General features: G+C 41.6%; 1 protein-coding gene across 3 annotated transcripts in view; it reads left to right on the plus strand.

The window, feature by feature from the left end:
* Nucleotides 1-1,134: 1,134 nt before the first annotated feature.
* The window catches only part of NGF (nerve growth factor), a 53,967-nt gene continuing 35,890 nt past the window's right edge, over nucleotides 1,135-19,211 (plus strand). For 2 of the 3 annotated variants that reach the window (XM_081917433.1, XM_081917432.1), the window contains exon 1: nucleotides 1,135-1,594. The gene's annotated coding sequence lies outside the window, so the exon portion shown is untranslated. Of the gene's footprint in view, nucleotides 1,595-1,965; nucleotides 2,113-19,211 lie in introns of those variants that run through there. The other variant, XM_081917430.1, reaches the window with a different exon arrangement.

Below are 19,211 nucleotides of genomic sequence, written 5' to 3' on the forward strand. Positions count from 1 at the left end.
CATTCAGGGGGGAAAAGGCAACCAAAATAATCCAGGGGATGAGCAGCTCCCCTGTGAGGAGAGGTTAAAACCTTGGTTGGCCTTTTAATATAGAGAAAATGTGAGCAGCAACATGAAAGGAGTGTAGAAAATGATGTATGGTAGGAGAAAGCAGACAGAGGCAAGTTTTTCTCTTGCTCTCTCCTCACACTAGAACTTGTAGAAGCTGAATGTTGGAAGATTCAGGTCACACAAAAGAAAGGAATTCTTCACACAGTGTATTGCCAGACTATGGATCTCACCCACCCAGGAGGCAGGGATAGCCAGCAACTTGGATGGCTTTAAAAGAAGAACGGGCAAGTTCATGGAGGAGAAGGTATTTGCCTTGATGGCTATGCTCTGTCTCCAATGTTTGGGGCAGCCTGCTTCAGAATACCAGTTGCTGGAAATCACAATGGGAGAGAGTCAGCTCTGGCTTGCAGGCTTCCTATTAGGATTTGATTGGCCACTGTGAGGACAGGATGCCCGATTAGATGGGTATTGGCCTGATCCTGTTCTTATATTCTTATGGCTATTGGCTGATGTTGGTGGCTCAAAATGGAATTCCTTCATTCCAAAAGTTGACACCTTTCTGCTTGCAGTTTGGTGGTCTGTTGCATCTTCTTTGCGTGGGAGAAGATTCATCATTCGTGAACCAAGAATCCGGAGTTTACACTCAGTTAATCTGCAGCGGGGTTTGTTTTCTTTTCATCTACCTGTGAATCGGGTTTACTCTGCATTCTTCATGAATCCAAACCTTGCTTTTTATGAATCTACTTTACTGCTCTTTCAAAGTTCAATTCGACAGGAACTGGGATGATTTCTTGCTTACGGAGCAGGTATTTTATAGTGGACCTCCAGGAAGAACTAAAAAAAAAAAAAAGCTGCCAAATTTAATTATTCCAGATAATTCCGGCGCGAAACTGGATAATCGCCCCCAAACAGATGACTCGAGGGGGCTTGGAACGTTCGCCTTCCTTTGCGCGGAGTGGGAGGTTCCTCGCCGGGCGCTCCGCCCGCCCTCCTCCAATCAGAAGTCGAGCAGCCTCCCGAGGCGCTCGCCTGCATTTCCATTCATCTCCCGCAGGAGACAGGAGCCGCGCACGTGCCGGCGAGTCCCTCTCGAGAGCGCAGCAAAGGCGGACGAGCGCGAGGGCGGGAAAAAGCTCGCGGGCGGCCTGGGCGAGCGACGTCTTTCCCGGGAGTCGCTCCGCGCCCCCTCAGGGGACTTTCCCGCCCAGCGTCTCTGGGCTAAGCGCGGCGAGTCTGTGCAGCTCCCGCGCCTTTTTTTTTTATGGCGCTAGGACCCAGGCGAGCCTGTCTCTCGTGAGTCAGTTGCCGCAACAGCAGCGGCGGCTGGGTCGGAGTTGAGCGAGAGCGCCGTGGATGAGGCTGCGGCGCGCGCGCGAAGTGAATGGCTCGCGTGCGTTGGGAAAGTGGCCACGGAGCGAGGCGCTCGAGGATCCCGTGCGTGAGCCTGCGCGACGGCGCCTATAGCGGCGGCAGCAGCAGCAGCGGCGGCAGCAGCAGCTCCTAGGGGGGCCTCTCTCCACCTGCCCGCGGTCGCAGCGCTGAGGTGAGTCGCCAGCCCGCCTTGGGCCAATGGACGCAGCAGGCGCGGGAGGAGAAGTTGCTGCGGGGCTGCCCTGGCGGGGAGGGGCCGGCCGCAGGGGACGCGGGCCAACTCCCAAGCCCGCCAGCTGCGGTCCCGGGGCTGTCACTGGAAATGGCACCTTGGCAGGAAGGTCCCTCGGGGGGTTGGACCAAGCAAGCCCAGCAGCCTCTGGGATGAGCGAAGATTAGTGGCGCGTCTTTCTCTGGGGAGCAGCAGCCCCGTCCGAAAGTCGTGGCTTAGAGGGCGCAGGGGTCCCTCATCAAATCAATAAATCCATAAACGGCGTGAGTCGCCCGTTTTCGCCTAGTTCCGCGTATGGTCGCACGGGGGAAAAATGCCTATGGCATTCTGGTGTAAATCAGGGCCAAGGCTGTGGTTCTCTCGGGCTGTTTTTACACTTTTTAAAGCCCCCAGACACGTACAGGGCTGAGTTCCCCTCCAGCTACAAACTCCCTGCTGGGACAGGATGGAAACTGACGGTGCTCATTGATTTATGGTTTGTGATTAAGCTTTTTCCTCCACCCCTGAAAGCGAATGCCAGGCAGAAGGGAAAGAGGCGAGCAGATGAACGGGAGGGGGTTGTTTTGTTTATGTAGCTCCTTGGGACAGTTTGTGGATCTGTTTCTTCCACCCTTTAACTTTTGAGCATTGCCTTGTCCGGTGGGAAACCTGCAGGAAATAAATGGATATATGAATAGTGTGCTCGTCCGGCTGGTTTCCCCCCCCAAATTGCACAAGCTTGAAAATTTGTGAGCATCGAAGTGTATTACTGTAAATCCTTTGTATAAGCTAGGTGTGGGTTTTCTCTTGTACAGCATAACGTAGCCTTGTACCTTAGCTTAACTGAAAATATGCATCAGAACTTTGTTGTTAAGTTGTAGGAAGAGATTCTGTCTAGAACACCTCATGTTAGCTTTACTTTATCTTACGTGGTTCCAGTGATGCTCTCATTGTTTGATCAACATTCCATCATTAAATAATTCCATGGCACTGTACTGCTATAAAATGAGAAACGTCATTATGATCCATGAAATTGTATTATTGGGGGTGGGGGGGAGTCAGGCATTCGCCTACAGGACAAAAAAAGATAATAAGGACCAACGGCCAAATGGGTTAGATGAGTCATATATTGAGCCAAAGATGATCAGGACCTTAGCATCAAGTATCTGAATCATTGCTTAACAATCTTTGAAACATCTGGAGACATTGTTCAGTGATACAGTCACTTTCAAAGGAGTATATGGAATTGGGATAACGATAATTCAGCAACTTGAGAAATGCAGAGAACTCACCCTTAAGGGACAAAATCTGTTTCACAAGATGCTAGGAGAGGAAGTCATGAAGTTTCAGTTGCTCATTACTTTCTCCTAGTATTAGGTAAGCACAACTTTGCTCAGAAGCAACCTTGCTCTTCTTCTTTTAGTTGTTCTCTGTTTTCTCATGTTAAAAATGGGCAGAAAGCTAAAGAGTTGTGAAATTGTGTCTGTTCAACTTGCTTCAAAGTGTCAAAGTTTCAATTCAAGAAAACTAACTTGTTTCTGAATGGAAAGTGCTTATCCTTTACAGTGCAACATACAAAGATAAATTCAGCTAGTATATTATGAAGTCTGAAGTTGTGTTGGTGAGATAGATCCCACTTGTTGATGCAGATCTGTTTTGCTTATGTACACATTAAAATTCTGTGTCACTTGCATGTATTTCAAAGGGGGGAAAGTTTGTTTCAAGACACACGTACAGATCGCTGTAGTTTGTTTTCTAAGCATCAGTTTAAAGAAGAGGTGCATTTATTATTTGTACTAAACAATTTAATTCTGCTTGTATTGTGGTTGTGTTCAGCTGTTGAAAATGAAACTGTTTCATTTTTGCTTAAACTCCATAAAGTGTAACATGCATGGAAATACAGTAGTACAAAATTCAGTTCTGTCACATAATGTCAGTCCAGACCAGGCTGATGGAGCTCTCCCAGACCATCCATTACAGTTTTTGAAAATGTCACTGTTTATCATGGCCATTTAAAGCAATGGTGACCTCTGCTGGCAATTCCCATCTAAAAAATATGTGCTGAATTCAGCCATCTGATAAACATGAATTGTTCCTGATTGATTTAATAACATGCATTAAAGTAGGTTGGCTAATAAAACCATGAAGTTCAGTTACACAGTTGTAATGACATTAATGGAGTTTGCTTCTAAGTAAGCGTACATAGGATAAAGTTGTTTAAAAAATCCTTATTCTACCACCTCTCCACATGTGTTCTTCAGGTTTGTACTGTTTTGTGAGCTAGATTACACATATAGATTCCATTTTTTTGGTTTACGTTGCTTGCCAGAAACCCTGTCTGTTTTCGAGGTGAAGGAGTAGTTTTAATAATATAACAAAATTTCAGGGGGAAGACTGTTCCACATGAATATCTGGCATTTCAGATGGAAATAGTTTACTTTGTTATTGGTTAAACATTAAGCAATCCATGGTCTGGAATTAATTCACCTATAGAAGCAGGGGGGGAGATTCTCTGCTTTTCTTTTTTTTTTTCTTTCTCTTGGCCTTTGTATGATTACCAGAAGACAAAAGAGATAGATATACAGTTGAGTTACAGGTAGATGAGAGAGAACTTACTCGTGCGTACACATGCAGCTGTCTTGGAGTTAATGGTGCTTGCCTAATTTAACCCTGCTTTGGTCTTCTAGCATTAACATTAGTGGAAATAGTAGACCACCCATAAGACTGTAAATGATAGCAAAAACTTTGTAGTAATGAACATGAGAATGCAGAGGTCTTTATACAAAACAACTGCAATACACACACACATCTATACATCAAAATTAGTTTTTGTCTACCAAGGCAATAATTCAATGTTGGCTCAGAATCTTGAGATCTGGACTTGATAATAGCTACTGTGCTTGGAAAATCAGCTTCTGGATAACAGAAAATAGCCAAATGCTGCTGTTTTAAATATTGAAAGCACTCAGAGAGTTTGTTCAAATGGCAGATTCCCCAATACTGAAGTGTTAAACTAGAAGTAGATGATAAAAATGTAGAGAGGTGTAAATGAATGTAAAAGTACCTAAGGAAAGATTTTATCTGCTTTATCTTGTTAAGTCAGTTGGATACATTTGAAGTAGACTAATAGATGCAATAATGATAATTCAGTGAGTTCCCATTTGCTATAATTGTGTCTTCCAGTTGGAATCAGCAAAGAGATCAAAATGCAGCCCCTTTGAGACAATGGGGGAAAGCAAAATAACAACACAAATGTCAGTAAATCCCATGGCAATCTCTAAAACATGCTATCCTGTATAAGTCAGTTCAAAATTAATTCCCATTGAGTTTCCAGGTCAGAGTGAATAAGACTGCAGCCTAAAAAAGGAAAAAGGCAGTAGCAGTTTGTTGTTGGCATCTGTCCGTCTTGAGAGACAATGGAGTGTGCATTAGCAGCCCTGAAGTGACCTCTTCAGGCCTCAGCAGTGTGTATGGAGGTCCTGGGCTTGGCTGCAGGAGTTGCTGGTAGGAGGTGTATGAGGCCCTATCTTAGAGACTGCACTCCAAGTTTGTGTAGAGTTTATCTTTTAGCCTTTCCTTCTCTTAAATATACCCCACAAGGCAGCAGAGGCTTAGGTTCAGAATTTTCGTTCTTCTAGGTAAGCTACCTTCCCAGGTTGACGAGCCCCATCTGCCCCAGTATAGCAGAATAGAATGATAATCTGCAAAAAGACTGATGAAATTATGCATTCTTCACCCCCATTTAAAAGTGTGGTACAAACCTCTCATGGGAGAGGGTCCAGTTCTTGGCTGCTGAACTAAATGTCTAAGAAATGTAGGGGAGATTGTAGGGATTATTGGGAAATACTGGCCCCAGGCCATTTGGGGTTTCAGAGGTCAAAACCAGCTTCTTGCATTAAGCCTGGAAACAAGATCAGTTAAGCTGGTACAAGATCTGTGTAATATGAACTGATTGATTGGCTCCTGTCCAAGCTTCTGGTTGCTGAAATCTGAAACTTCCAGATTGTCTTCAAGTGCAGCCCCACATAGTGAACATTAAAGTGGTCTGATCTGAAGGTGAATGACTGAGACCAGGTCTGGTTTATCAAAGAGAAAGAAAGAGAAAGGGACAGTTATTATGTAAGATGAAGCTGGAAGGACGTATTTCCTGCAACCACTGCCACCAGAATATTGAACCATCACAACTCTATCTAGAGTTAACAGCCCTAGTCCAGATTTGTTCACTCTTCTGTGGTATCTTCTAAAGTGCATTCATACACCTCAGGTGGGGGGGATAGAATAATAGAATTGTATAGTTGGAAGGTATCTCAAGAGTCATCTGGTCCAACCCTGTGCAATGCAGGAATTAAGATAACTTCAAGAAGAACCAGCAATACTTCCTCCTGGACCAAATTGGAGAGGCATCTTTTACAATTGCGATATTCCCTTTGCTTCATCATCATCAAAACTTTTATTGGTGTCACATACAAACATCCATAACATAACACATATAGCTCTGGTGGCAGTGACCCAGTAGTTCTTTATTCAGCTAAGCAGAATCCCTTTGCTTAATGCAAACAAACTTCTATTAACTTCTCGTTATGGATTCAATTCAACTGAGCCACGGTGTCCTAAAAATGTTCTTTGCCTTTGCAGTTATCCTCATTACTGAAAATTACAGATGTAATTAATTTAAAGGCAGCTAATATTAACAGCTTCTTTTTCTTGTTATTACAATCTTTGGTTTATGCTTCATACAGAGATGTTTAAAAGATTTGTATGTGATTAAAGCTAGAGTAGAACTGAAGTATATTGAGCTCAAAGCTCAATGGCTTATGCAAGAGTTTGTGGCTCCTATGAGTTTATTAAAATGTGGAGCAAAGCTATATTCCATTTACTTTTAAAATCGTATCAGACTCAAGCTGAATTACTAAATGTTCATCAATATGACTGGAAGGAGGATTTTACATCACTTTTTAAATTGAATTATATATGTCTAGAATTGGATGGAACCTTGTAACCCCTGTCCTGCTGCAGGAAATGCAGACCTAGAACATTCTCAATAGATGGCTGTCCCTACCAATCCTCTGCCTAATTATTTCCATTTCTAATGGTTTTCACCTTCAAGATGTTTTTCCTAATATTCTCCTAAAGTCAACCAATGTGGTGTTGTGGTTGTACTGTTGTACTAGGGCCTAGGAGGTCCAGCTCCAAGGCCCCTCTGGCGGTCCCCCCCCCCCCCGTGAGAAGTGAGGTTACAGGGAATGAGGCAGAAGGCTTTTTCAGTAGTGGTGCCCGCCCTGTGGAATGCCCTCCCATCAGATGCTAAGGAAATAAACAGCTATCTGAGTTTTAGAAGACATCTGAAGGCAGCCCTGTTTTTAATGTTTGATGTTTTATCATGTTTTTAATATTCTGTTGGAAGCCACCCAGAGTGGCTGGGGAAACCCAGCCAGATGGACAGAGTATAAATAACAACAACAACAACAACAACAACAACAACAACAATAATTGGAGACAGGGGTTCAAATGCACAGAAACAGAAATGAATGTTCTGATGGTTCCTAAGCTGTCCCAGGGAAAGAGTGGAGCAAATCAGAGGGTTTCTTTCTGTTACCAGAGCACCAACTACTTGTTCAGCACCATTGCTGTTGCCTGTTTTACCAATCATAAGGCCAGCAGAAGAATGAGAGTTGGGATTTTCTGAGTAGATGGGATTTTCTTCTCCATTGAAGCCCTGGGCGTTTCAACTCTGTCCAGCCCAGCAGCACAGTAGTAATATAATAGCCGTTTTTGAGACGGATCTGTAAAAAGCAATCTTCCTTCCATCATAGCGTTGGGCTTGGTGGAAAGGTTTCTCTCTGCCCTCCAGTGCCCAACCCAGCATCATGATGGGGAGAAAATTCCCTCCACACATCAGCAAAGGAATGGGGAGGGTATTGTGTATACAATGGTACCTCTGGTTACACACTTAATTCGTTCCGGAGGTCCGTTCTTAACCTGAAACTGTTCTTAACCTGAAGCACCACTTTAGCTAATGGGGCCTCCCGCTGGTGCCGTGCCACTGCTGCGCGATTTCTGTTCTCATCCTGAAGCAAAGTTCTTAACCCGAGGTACTATTTCTGGGTTAGCAGAGTCTGTAACCTGAAGCGTATATAACCTGAAGTGTGTGTAACCTGAGGTATCACTGTATATCTCTTCTTCTGTGTGTCTTTGTTCTTTGGGCTGAAAAGGGTGAGCCAGCCCTATTTTAAGCACTCCGCTTATGTTTATTATGAGAATAAGCATTTCATTATTAAGACTTCATGCATTTCTCTGCAGATATCCATAACTGAGATGATTACGACTGCCTAGAACCTCCATAACTAAGGAAGATTAAATACATCTGTCGCTCTAATGCAGTGATCTAAGTGCTTGTGCTTGGGATTCAATTTGTAATTCTAGTTCTGATCTAGTAATAATGTTGTTTTAGAGGAGAACCCTTTATGTTTGTAACCCTTCCCACAGATCTGGGTTGGCTTAATCATGGTATATGAGACTTACAGTAGATTAGGTAATGAAGTGCAGAGTCAGTTCCTGTACCCTTTTCAGGCAGGTATTTCTACCTGTTAGGTAAAGAATGATGCTGGCTCCCAGGAATTTTAAACATTTAAACTGTCCTGCATAGCGTATCTAAATATTTGAAACTGAATACTATTGATTTTATAATTTGTTATTTATATCAAATTATTGGCAAACAGTTTAAGCACATAAAAAACCAGCAGAACAAAAATGGAAGTACAATAGATTATTTCACTCTTTAAATTAATCTGACATATGTGAATTCTTGGATCCTAGTAATTGCAATTCATACTGGGGCAGGGGAGCCTCGTGGTCAAATGTAGCAAGCCAATGGAAAACTTAATTTTTTCCCTTGTAAATCTTCCAGTAGTTCCAGCCAGAAAGGCTCTTAAGAACTATATGCAAAACTGTCCCCTTTTTACTCCTTCTTGTGCCTTTGACAACAGTTTGACATGCAGATATCAAACAGGAGAGAAAAAGCTTTACCAGTTCAACTACTGCTTCTGCATTTGCTGTTAAGGACACAGGAGCAGGTTAAAAGTCAGGCACCCCTAACTTTATGGAGCATTTGATCTAAAACTTGCAAAGAAAAAATAACCTGTGTTTCCTCTCATCTCGTGTGTTAAATGGTGAGCGTACCTAACAAACAAAACCTACTAGATCAAGTCAGCTCCGGTGTGACACGCAGAATACTGTGGGTGGCATTTCGATAAATTGGGAGAAGTCTTAGTAGCAGGGTTTCTAAAATTCAGGCAGAATCTGTGTTCGAACTGACCTTTTTTCAGCATTGCTTATCAGCTTGTGTGTCAGTGTTCACTCTAAGGAACACTTTGGAATCTTGAAGAGGAGAGAAATATTTGCTTCCCAGGAAACATCTTTTTCTTCTCTTTCCAAGGGTTCTACGTTTATGGTATTACAGGCTTTAAAGAAAAGAAGGTCTATTGGCAAGTAGCCATATCAAAATCCAATTTTCCATTACTGGGAACAGTAACAACATATGATTATACTTTCCAAGTTACACTGATGAATCTACCTTGAGCAGTGGTATGGAAGATGAGAGGGATTGGGTTAAATGGGTGCAGAGGGAAGAATGTATTCTAGCTAATGACAGGCAGAATCATGGGCAATCTTAAACCACTTTCTGTAGCACTAAATGATAACAGTCATTTTGTGTAGCAAACCTACGTTGGTCCCAAACCTGAAGCCCAAGTAATTTGCAATAAAGTTTCTACTGCTGGAAACTCTTGAGCATGAACCTTCAAAAGCATCCTGATGGGCTCTTTAAAAAGATATATAATGAAGATCCAAAATAGCTCTCCTTTTACATGTCGTGCTTTCATTAACAATGCCCTATTGAAAGCTCACTTCATTTAAAAAGAGGGAATTTAAAGCAAATCTATGAGCATAAACCTGCTTATAAAAAATGCTCAGATTCGCAGGAATTTGCTTGAGGTACCGAATGGCTAATGTGTTGGAAGCCAAATTATCATACTGTGGCAAATTATTGGCCATGTCTATTTAAGTTATACTCAGGAGAAGGGAATGGGGTAAAAGAAAGGCTGTTCCTCCTGTTTCAACACCTATTGTTTTTCTTTTTAAACAAACGTTGCAGGTGTAAAGCAGTCCAAAGCATTACGTGTATGGTGGTATGTTTTAACACACATGCCACGGTTTGTGTTGTAAGGGCACTTTTACTACTATGAGGAAATGTGAGAGATTCCTGTTATAATTGCTTCTCAGCATGGAAAACAGTGTTGTTATTATGTTAATGAAGCAACAGACATCCAACAGAAACTACTGTTGGGGTCTTTATTACCCCTGTGTTCAGCTATACAGCTTTGCTACCCCTACAATTGTAGAATTGTATCTGAAAACCTAACATGCTTGGTATGTGTGTTTGCTTGGTATGTATGGTACATGCTTGGTATATGTGTTTAGCACCAGAAGGGGGCAGAGAAGAGAGATGTGCTCAGGAAACCCAGATTAGCCACATACATGTAATTTAATCTAAAATGTATGTGTACGGTTACTTTAAATTACCCATTGCGCCTCCCAAAAAATTTTTTTCACTGAATTTAGTTATTTTTGGCTTAAGACCTGACTCATGGGTAGTAAATATGAAAGAGACCTAAACACACTGGCTTGACAGACAAGGCAGCACATTATTGGGGTGTGATGAGTAGGTATCCATACCAGCTTGGTTTACTAGGTGCTACTTCAGATGTAGTGCCTATTGCTTTAACAGATCCATTCTCCTACTTCCTCCCATTTTCCTCCACAACAATAACAGGCTGTACTGTAGCTGTGGTTCATCACTGATGGAGAAGAAGACAAGCCCTGCTGCTATGGAGCTCTAAAAGCAAGCAACAAGTTGGTTGGAGTCAGGGCAGAGCTAAGAAGCCCACAGTGGGATGCCTGGATTTCTCATATGGGTGCCATAAGTTGGATCTCGAGTGTTGGTTTTTTTTTTTTTAGTTTTCTTAATAGGTTTAGAGCACTTAAAATGTGGGGTTGCCAAATCCAGACCCTTTTTCCAATGAGCTCATGGTGGTGTACAAGGTTCTCCCCCTCTTCCAGGTCCCAGTCCAACTTTCACACCACACTGTTTCTCAGACTTCCTGGATTTTTGTCCTACAGCTTCAGTGTAGGACTGAATTTATTCAACTAGTCTGCAATTTCTTCATACTTATTTAGCACATCTTTAGTTCACTTGTCGTCTGACTTCCTCCCAGCTGGATTTTTAAAGATTTTTTTTTAAATCCTTGTTCTTAATTTTCTTAGTGACAAGAGCCTCAAATTCTTTATTTCATTTCCCACCCCTCTTCATCCACTTCTGTTTTGTGTTTGTGCATGCGCACGTGCCTGTTTGTGTCTCTTTTTGTTCTGATTTGTATAAGAGACACCCATTTTCTGAAGGAACCCTTCTTGCTCGTAGTAGTTTCCTTGCTTTAATATAAATATGCCCAGATTGTGTCAGAAGTAGGAGCTTATGGATGTATATCACATTGAAACCAGTAGTATTAAGCTATCAGCAAATTCCCCTCTGCTATATTGTTTTGTTGAAAGATGCATATTTAAGCAGCAGAGACTGCACTGATTTTCAGCTGAGCAGGTTCAGGCATAGTTACAGGAATTCACCCAATAGCAGGTATGGTGATTTATTTGGCTGTGCTTTGGGGGATTTTCCTCTATCTTGGTTAAATGTGACAACTGTTGTCAAAAATATAATCACAGGTCTTGCCTCTAACACTGAGCTGCAATAAACATGACTGTAAAATTTTTAGCCTGGCAGTGGGTCATTTATTTTATTTTTGAATAGCTATGCAAGTTCCAGTTTCAAAGCTGCTATGCTTAAGGCTTATTTAGCTCCTCTGTGGGGTGGTGACTGTTTGGGAAACTAATAAAAGATTAGGCTCCATTTGACAGCTTTGAACCACACAGAGGAAATTAGTGGAATTCGTATTCCAACGAGAGATGGATTATTGCTTTGCCAGTTTCATGTTACGTGAAATGTACCTCTGCTTTTCTTGCCACCTAAGACCTTTTTTTTTTTGTATTCTAAACAGTATTAAGGCTTGGAGTTTTGTTTTTATGGCTCTCATTAATTTAACAGTTTTTCTAAAGACTGTGAAATCATGGGTCTCAAGGGGCATTTTTAAAATAGATGTCAACTCCACTCATTTTTATAGTGTGGCTTGTTTCCTATACAGCACAGTCCTGCTTCTCTTCTCCCCTGCACCCAAGAGTGTGTGCAGATGAATGTGGCCTTGGAAGAAAGTTGCATGTTTCAAAGCAGGAAAGTGGAATAACAATGGCAGTATGCTGGTATATTGGCACTCAAGTAAACAGACATTCAAGAGAATTCCATTTAGATTTAGGCATCAAATTAGGGGCATCTGTCATCCCCTTCCCCCAAAATACTGTAGGCTCTATCAGCCACATAATCACTCAGGTGATCAGAGACAGATAATGGTAGAATAGTAGAGCTGGAAGGGACCCCAAGGGTCATCTAGTCCAACCCCCTGCAATGCCGGAATCCCAGCTAAAGCATCCATGACAGATGGCCAGCCAACCTCTACTTTAAAAACTCCAATTAAGGAGATGTAGAAATAAAAGTCAAATATTTTCAAAATTCCAGGTACTGCAGTTAATATAAAGTTCTGAAAATCTCCAATTATGTTCCCTGTGAGACGTATGGATAAATTCCACCCCTCCCCCCCAATGATGAAGGCATTCTCAATTATCTACTGTTATGGAATAAGCTATAACATGTGCCGTAACTTAAGTGCAAGTCTGTTTTTTAACAGAGCAGCAGAATCTTGAAGCTTCCCTCTTAACCCTGCTTTTTTAAAGGGGTGAGGGATATGTGACTCTCCACATGTTTTTGGGACTTTCTTTCCCATCAACTCCAGCCACCTTGGGCAATAGTCATGGATGATGGGAGTTGAAGTCCAGCAACATATAGGGCCCCAGATTCCCCACCCCTGCTTTATTACAAAAGGTTTTGTAAACCCATGCCTCCACCATCCCAGGAATGGCACTGACAACTCTGAATGTCATGCAAGGCTCTTCTTCTCCACAGTCCTCTCCATTCTGCCTCACCCTCTAAAAGCCACTTTTATTGCATATTTAATGGGGCTTTGCATGAGTGCTTTGGGTAGCTGTATCTACATTGGGTCTCAGATTGTTCTCCTGCATCAACACTGGGTCCCCTGTGCTGGTTTATGTGCACCATTACTTCAGAGCAGGATGGCATACTTGGACTCTAAAGTAAGGTTACCATTTGTCATTGAAGGATATGCATTTGAGGACTTTAAAGTGGATGGAGTCCCATTCCAGTTCCTTTCCATCAAAAGCTTATTTTCATACCAAGGCTAATGTAGCTTGGTTTGATACCTTATTCATTTTCTGCTTGGGTCCAGAAGTGCCAAATTCAGTTTCTGTTATTTTACTTTCAAAAAACCCCAGACCAAATCCAAATAAATATAAAGTAAAACTAAAAAAAACATTTACAGTGGTACCCCGGGTTACGAACTTAATTCTTTCTAGAGGTCCATTCTTAACCCAAAACTGTTCTTAACCTGAGGCATGCTTTTGCTAATGGGGCCTCCCGCTGCCGCTACACCACCACCATGCAGTTTCCATTCTCATCCTGGGACAAAGTTCTCAACCCGAGGTACTACTTCCGGGTTAGCGGAGTTTGTAACCCGAAGCACTTGTAACCCAAGGTACCTCTGTACTGGTAATTTTCAAGGAGTCAAATGCTGAGAAAAGCAGAAGGAAGCAGAACGTGAAAACTGGTCCTTTCCCATTATTACGTGATGCAGAAAACAAACAAAACAAAGACAACAAACACATAGTATTCAACCATGGAAGAAAAAATAGAACATAGACTGTAATTCTGTGCACATTGGGCTGCTTAGATTGTAGGCAAGATGTAAACCAGGGGTCAGCAAACTTTTTCAGCAGGGGGCCGGTCCACTGTCCCTCAGACCTTGTGGGGGGCCAGACTATATTTTGAAGGGGGAAAATGAACAAATTCCTATGCCCCACAAATAACGCAGAGATGCATTTTAAATAAAAGCACACATTCTATTCATGTAAAAACACCAGGCAGGCCCCACAAATAACCCAGAGATGCATTTTAAATAAAAGCACACATTCTGCTCATGTAAAAACACGCTGATTCCCAGACTGTCCGTGGGCCGGATTTAGAAGGCGATTGGGCCAGCCCTGGCCTTAGTTTGCCTACCCATGATGTAAACATTCCCACTGTGCATGAATGCAGTCATAGAAAGTTTTTTTAAAAAAAAACATTCACATTCAATTTGCACTGTAGGTTCCCCAATCCTACTCAATATCACTGTATTTCCGGTTGAACCTACTTGTAATAGAGTTTTCATATCAATAGACAGTTAACTTATTAAAAGCTATTGTAATCCCAGTTGCAAAGTCTTGAGCTTCGCAATGCCATGTACAAGTTTTCAAGATTGGACATAGTGATAAAAAGGTGTAGCTTTAGAAGAGGAAGGCTGGCCAGCATGTGTGGAACAATATCTTCTAGGAGTCAGAGGCTCCTACTTCAAAACAAGAGATAATGCAGCACATATCTGGGAACTAAAGTTACAACTTGTCAGAAACGATTTTAAAAAGTTTCACATATGAGTACAGGACAGAAAATATTTTTCAGTTACTTGGGAAACTTCTCCTTCAGCTAGATTTGGTAAATATCGGACAAGCAAAATCCAAACCGAGAAATTTCAAGTTGCATGTCTTATAGATTATAGACTTTAAGCAAATTATAAAAGTGTAAATTAGGTCATGGTTGGCTCAGACAGTTTATTTTAGTACTCTAGTCCATAGTAATTGAATCCATTTAAAATAAATCTGCCTTGAAATATGATACTGTGAATGACAAAGCCATTTTAATAAATATAAAAAGTCAGGATCACTCTCTATTCAGGTCAGTGGGGCAGAATGCCTTGCATCAGGACTGCCTGTGAACCAGAGGGTTTGGTAACTACTAGCCAAATTATTTCCATATGTGTGGTCTTAGTACCGTAAGGCAAAAATGTGACTTTAGACAATTAAAATGTTAAGTAACATGTATAACTGCTTGGCAGCATTGCCAAAGTATATCGCTAGTTGAATCTCTAATTGTTCACATTTAGGCAGAATATACATTACACCAGTAAAATGTTTTAGCAAGGAGACAAATCAAGATAATGTTATCTATTTGAGAGGAACCCCGCTGTCTGTTCCATCTGGAAAGCTTATCTCCCCTTTGATTTTTGTTCTACTTGTATATATTGCCTCCCATATTCATCCCTGTCATTCTTGCAGTCCTAATTTAACATTTGGGAATTCGTGGTTTACCAAAGTCCTAACCCAAGCAAATCTTCTAACTTTCAGTATCTTTCCTATAATGTACCTCTTGCCTTGACACTCTTTCAGCGATGTAATTAAGTAACTTTTGTGCAGAGAAAGTCATGCAGCATGATCTTCTTACAGTGATATAAATTACAGAGATGGTGATTCTCAGCCCCTATTTATGCTGTTGCAGTCCCATTGAATTAATGGCATTCCATCAATGCAAGTTATCTTAGGGCAAAACTAGACATAATAATGCAGTTTGGTTGTGCACAGCTGTTTTTTCTTCAACTAGTAGCCAGCTCAGTGGGACTGCGAAATAGCATGGTGCACTTTGGTTCTCTGCTCTTCTTGTAGTTCTGATTGGAATTGACTGCTTTACCTCCTATTTGTAATGGAATAAAAGTTCCAATTGATTCCCATTGTGAGTAGCAGGCATGGGATGGGGGTTGCAGGGGGACTGTGGTGAAGGCAAAGGGTTAAAGCCTACACACACACACACACAAACACACACACACCACAATCTTGATCTGTCTTGTGGGTCCCATGTAGCATCTACTAGTTAAAGGGGGGGCGAAACAGGGGGGGGGGGTGAAACAGCTGCACAGAACTAAAGTATATTACAAACTTCACATCAGTTTATCCCATTTTAGCAATAAGGTTATTCTTCCATTGATGGGAAGGCAGGAAATAGTGTCATAATATTATGTTGCTCCAATCATCCTGTTTGCCTCATATCATTGCTGTTTAATTTATGAGCTATTGCTCCGACAAGTTAGAAGTTAACATGTCAGGAAATGCACAGCCCTGAAAATTTATTGTGCTCCAACCAGACAAAAGCCACTTTCCAAAGCAAACTGAATTAAGACTCAGTGGCTCATTTATAACATTTTTGGGCACTGTTCTCTTCCGTTGTGGGGTCGGGGGGGGCGGAGTATGTTTGTATTGGATTTTCAACAAATGCAAAATTATTTCCCAGCAGGGAGAAGCTAGTTGAAAAATACAAACAACTCAGAAGAAAGAGGTTCTTCAGGGTTAATAAAGAAACCAGTGCACTAAAATACATTCAAAGAAGGAACTGGCTTCCTGTAAACTCCAGGAGTGTGCCACATTGGATAAAAATATTCAGTTTGGATAGGACTGGATAGATTGCTCGTGTTTCTCCTGAAGTGTCTGTGACACATAAGGCTGGCACAGTTAAAGGCACAGTTGTAGTTTTTGTTTTTGTTTTAGCAGCCACATGATACCTAGAAATGTACCTGGTGAAGCTTTTGCTGGCATGGAGTTAAGAGGTGGGAAAAGCATCACTTAGCAAATTAAAGGCATTGACATGGGGCCAGAAAAAAAATATGATGGCAGCTCTAATAAAAAGAAATAATGCAGTCCCTACTGACATCATGTCTAATTTACAACATTTGATAGCAGGATGTAGAGATGATGTGTGCTAAAGTTATGTGAGTAGTATTGCATGTAAGCCAGTATAGTGCCAAAAGAGCCAAATTCGCAAATAGACCATGACCAGTCACATTCCCATGATGGCTATTATAAAGCTGATTTTATAATATTTACATACTTTCTTCATTCCTAAGTACTTGGCCTCTTGCAGCTGTGACACTGCTTCCTTCGATCATACTGTAGGTGTAGACATCTTGTATTATTACTGCATCTCACTTAACGTTGGGAGACACACAAGTGCTTTTACTAGCTCCACCTGAAACAGTAAGGAATTGGGACTTTCAGGCCCTAATCTCAACTGCAGTGCTATTGATAACTGTGTAACAGCACTTCTCATCAGATGCTATAAGCCAGGGCTGGGAAACCTTTCAGCCTGCAGAAGTTGTTGGACTTCAATTCTTATCAGCTCTAGTCAGCATAGTCAGGGATGATGGGAGTTATATTGCTGCAGTATCGGTGGAGGGTGGACAGAGGTTCCCCAGCTCTGCTCTCAACTTTTGCCACCATTCCCACTCAGTGGATTGCATTTTACTGGGGGCTGCTATTAATAATATGTCTGGTGATGCTTGTTTTCTTGTCGTATTTGCCATGCTTTGATTAGCAATCCAAAGAAATGAAACATTACCCAAAGAGACACACCTCTTCTAATCAAGCGGTCAGCTCTTCTGGCCAACAGAGAGGCAACTTATGTGATTCCAAGCCTCTTCTCCTATGTTATTTCATTTTATTTATTTCTCTGAATATTTGCACCCTGCCTTTTTTCTCAGATGGGCCCCTAAGGCAATTTGTAATCCATTAAAAGCAAACAATAAAATGCAAAAGTACAATAACTAATAAAAAGTAGTAACTTCTAAAATTGGAACCAATGAAACACATCCTTGCAGGGGAACAGAAACTCAGCCCAGACTAAAGGTCTGGCAAAACAGAAGAATGATTTTGCAGCTTGCAAGGTACAGTCATTAAATAATGGACCAATCTGGCCTCCTGGAGAGGAAGTTCCATTAACAGGGCAATTCAGCTGAGAATGTTGTGTATTGTACTGTGCACTGTGGATTATCTTAAATACAGTGGGCCACAGGACAAGGCCTCTGGTGAAATACACAGTTTGTGAGCATGTTAATGTGGAAGAAGACAGTCCATCAAAAAATCTGCCCTCAAATGGTTTAAAGACTTTGTATGTAATAATCAGCACTTCAAACTGGAGTCTAGAAATGACTTGGCAGACAGATTGAACAATGTTGCAGCCTTTAGTATTTTACTCTGGGATAAAGAATGACATTTATTGACGTGAATGTTCAGGAGAATACTTTTTGCTAATATAAAGAACTGTTGACATGTTTCCCTTGAAGAATAAGAAGTAATTACTCTTGAATGAGCTGAGTGATAAATTGCAGTTACCTTTCACACAGGTATGTGCCATGCTAAAGGCACAGAAGTGTGCCTGTTTTTAAAAAGTTGGCAACTGGTGGTGTGAACTGTGTTCCATAACAATATCACACCTAATTTACAACAGTTAATATAGCTTGGGGCTGAGATAAAGTGCGCTAATGCTGTGTTTCTGACAACAATGCAAAGCTGCATAGGCAAATCCACAAATATCTCACAGCCAGCATGTAGACAAGATTATGATAGTAGACTTCAATGAATAGCAGTAGGGGATTTAAACAAAAAAAACCACACCCCACCCTTACCCATCCAAAGCACATGTGTTGGGGGTGCACGGGCTTGCCCCATTCCCCTTCCATTGAAGCATCCTGTGTATACATTATCTGCGTGGCATGGAACTGCATGGAAGTAGCTCCCTTGCATAAGTGTGCATCAGTTCATGGTCCCCTCCCAAGAAGTGGTACAAGTGAAACCCAAAGGCACAATCACCTGGGAGGATTGCACAATAAAGTTCTCCTGTGGAGGACCTAGTACGTAAGCAGAAGACCAACCCTAGGTTGGGCTGTGAGGTGCATTTATTGTGTTGCTTCCATTCCTGTACTTCATTGCAAAATTAACCTGTTAGCCGTACATTGTTGATCAATCAGTTAAGGATGGCATGCCATGCAGAGAGTGCATGAATGTGACTTTGCTTTAGGGGAAGTGCTTCTCAGATCTCCTCTTCCAATTTTCCTCCACAAAACAGCAGCCCAGACATGTAGTCATTTTCCTGAGGCCTGATCCAAAAGCCATCAAAATTAAGATTTCCCCTCTGTGTATTGTTTGAAGTTACTGGCTTAGGAAGGGGGTGGGCCTGTGTACTGTTACCAAGATGAAACAGTAAAATTTTCCAGTAGTGTATGTCTAAAAAGTTTGTATCGCTAAGCTAGTCCAAAACAGAGATACTCCCTTCCCATGTTGCTTTTCCTTTCTCCATTAGCTGCTTCCTTCCAGTTTTCCATTCCATTCTATGGCAATCTTCTTCTTGACCTATGCCACACACCCTTGCTTCTCTTACTGTTTTCTCATTCCAGAAATCCATTGAGAATAAATCATGAATCACAAGAGAGAAAAGTTCTCTTTCAGTAGTCTTTGTGGCAAGCAAGTGTGAGGCTTAAGGTTATTTTACTTGCTTTTTTGTTGCTATGTTACTCCTAAAGTATTTTAACTTTTTTCCACTCAATACTGCAGAGATGTATAACTCTGTAGAGGACAATGAAAGCTGCTACGTTTTGCACTAGATTTCAGTGCTGGACTATTATTATTATTATTATTATTATTATTATTA

Source organism: Podarcis melisellensis (genome assembly GCF_964234715.1).
Source record: "Podarcis melisellensis genome assembly, chromosome: 6".
Classification (NCBI taxonomy): Eukaryota; Metazoa; Chordata; class Lepidosauria; order Squamata; family Lacertidae; genus Podarcis; species Podarcis melisellensis.